This window comes from Lynx canadensis, chromosome B1 (genome assembly GCF_007474595.2).
Source record: "Lynx canadensis isolate LIC74 chromosome B1, mLynCan4.pri.v2, whole genome shotgun sequence".
In the NCBI taxonomy this organism is placed as follows: Eukaryota; Metazoa; Chordata; class Mammalia; order Carnivora; family Felidae; genus Lynx; species Lynx canadensis.
The window spans coordinates 187313332-187315694 of NC_044306.2; positions in this window are offsets into that span (position 1 = coordinate 187313332).

A 2363-nucleotide genomic window follows, 5' to 3' on the forward strand; every position below is an offset into this window, starting at 1 on the left:
CCAGTCAGAGAATTGGAGTCTGAGGGAAAATCACCACCCCGAAATCTCCAGAGGTAGGTGCCTCTAGAGAGATACAGTCTGGATCTGCTTACCTGAAACAGAAGTCTTAGAGTCATAAACTGGCAATAACACTGGAGTGTTAATTTTGGTGGATTGCTTGAGGCTGAGCGCAAACTAGCGTGAGATTTAGTAATATCCGGTGGCCACGGTCTTGGGGCATGGGGCACAATTCTCTGGGTTTGCCTCCAGGAACTCGACCAGGTTCTTGTAGTAAAGATACAGGAAAGATACCCTCATATCCCTGGCCAAGGGGAAGGGAAGAATAATCACTGTGAAATTCCCCCAGAACCTTCTCCATACCAAAGACGGACTCCCTGTGGAAAGAGCTTTGCCAGAGCCTCATCCCAGTTGTCAGAATGGCATTCCTCCCACTCTGGCCCCTTCAGCATTCTTGTCTTACCTTCATGGGAATCAGTGGGGCTCAGTGCTTCAAGGAATTAGATGGGGAATACTACAGCAATAGAAGAGAGTAAGGACTGAAATCTAATCAGAAGATTATAGAACACTCTGCCTCGCCCTGACTTTACCACTACACAAACAGGGCTCTGGGATAGTAACAGTGGCTATAAGCAGAAAAGCTTTACATGCAGACCCTCTGCAGAACAACACATAAAAAGGACTAATTCAGGGACACTAGAGGAACTTGAAGCCTCGAACATCCACAGCAAGAGAAAACACCAAACACAGTCCTCCAGCTCCTAGCCAGATTAATTTAATTCTACACACTAAAGGAAAATCCTTCAATCCTTATTAGTTGAGCAGCATGTCTGGCTTTCAAGAAAAAAACATGACAAGGCATGCCAAAAGGCAAGAACAAATAACCAAACAGCGAAAACTGTCTAAAGAGACAAAGTAGGCATGAGTACCAGATTCACATATGATACAGATTTGGGGATTATTGCAAAAGGAATCTATAATGATTATAATTAACATGTTAAGGGGTCTAATGAAACAAAATCGAAAACATGAAAGAACAGATGGGTAATGTAAGTAGAAAGATAGAAACCTACAAAAGAATAAAAAACAGTGTAACACAAACGAAGAATGGTTTTTTTATAAGTTTATCAGCAGACCTGATATGGCCAAAAAGAATCTTTGAACTTGAGAATCAGTCCATAGCAACTTCCCAAGCTGAAATAACAGAGATGGCACAGAGAAAATAATTTTAAAACAGAACAGACATTCAAGGACTATCAAAAAATGTAATATATACAACTTTGGAATAGGAAAAGAAAAGAGAATTGAGTAGAATAAATATTTGCAGTAATAAAAGCTGAGAACTCTTTTAAATTAATGAAATACAGCAAACCACAATTCCAAGAAGATTAAAGAACACAAAACAGGATGAATACCAAAAAATACTATATTTAGGCATATTATATTAAAACTGCAGAAAAAATAAAAATGAAAATCTTGAGAGAAATCAGAGGAGAGAGAAAAAACACCTTACCTACATAAGGAAGGAATAAAAGTAACTGGTCTTCTCATTAAAAACAGTGCAAGCAGAAGCGTGTGGAGGGAAACTTTTAAAACAACCTTAGCTCCACTGCCCCCCTCCCATGACCAATCTAGAACTCTATATTCAGCAAAATTATCCTTCAAAAGTAAACAAGAAATACTTTTTCAGACTAATAAAACTGAGGGGATTAATCTCCAACAGACGTGCCCTGTAAGAAATGTTAACAAAAAAAGTTCTTCAGGCAGAAAGAAAATGAGATGTTGTGGACTAAATGCTTGTGTCCCCTCCAAAATTCATATGTTCAAACTTATCCCCTCAGTGTGGCTGTATTTGGATATAGGATCTTTAAGGAAGTAATTAAAGTTAAATTAAAGTTAAGTAATTAAAGTTAAATATCACAAGGGTGATATCATGGTTGTATTAGTGTTTTATGAGACCTCCACCAGGGCATGGGTGTGCTGTTCTCTCTCTCTCTCTCTTTCTCTCTCTCTGCCCCCCCTCATTCACACACACACACATACACACACACACACACTGATTTAGGACTGTAGGAGAAAATGTACAGTGAGTCTGAGTTTCTTATAGTGCCAGAAAGTAAGAAAGTTCTCAAGAAAAGAAAAAACGCCCCGTAAGTGATGGGTATCATGTCAAAGGGTCATGGGACCCCAGTAAAAGAGCTCCCTATGGCCATAGCTGGAACAGTTTTAGCGACAAAATAATTCAGGTAGTGTGATGGTCAATATTTGTGTGTCAACCTGGCTAGGCCATAGTGCCCACGTGTTTGGTCAAAACGTACGTTTCTGTTAAAGATATTTTTCAGATTAGATTAACACTTAAAGCATTA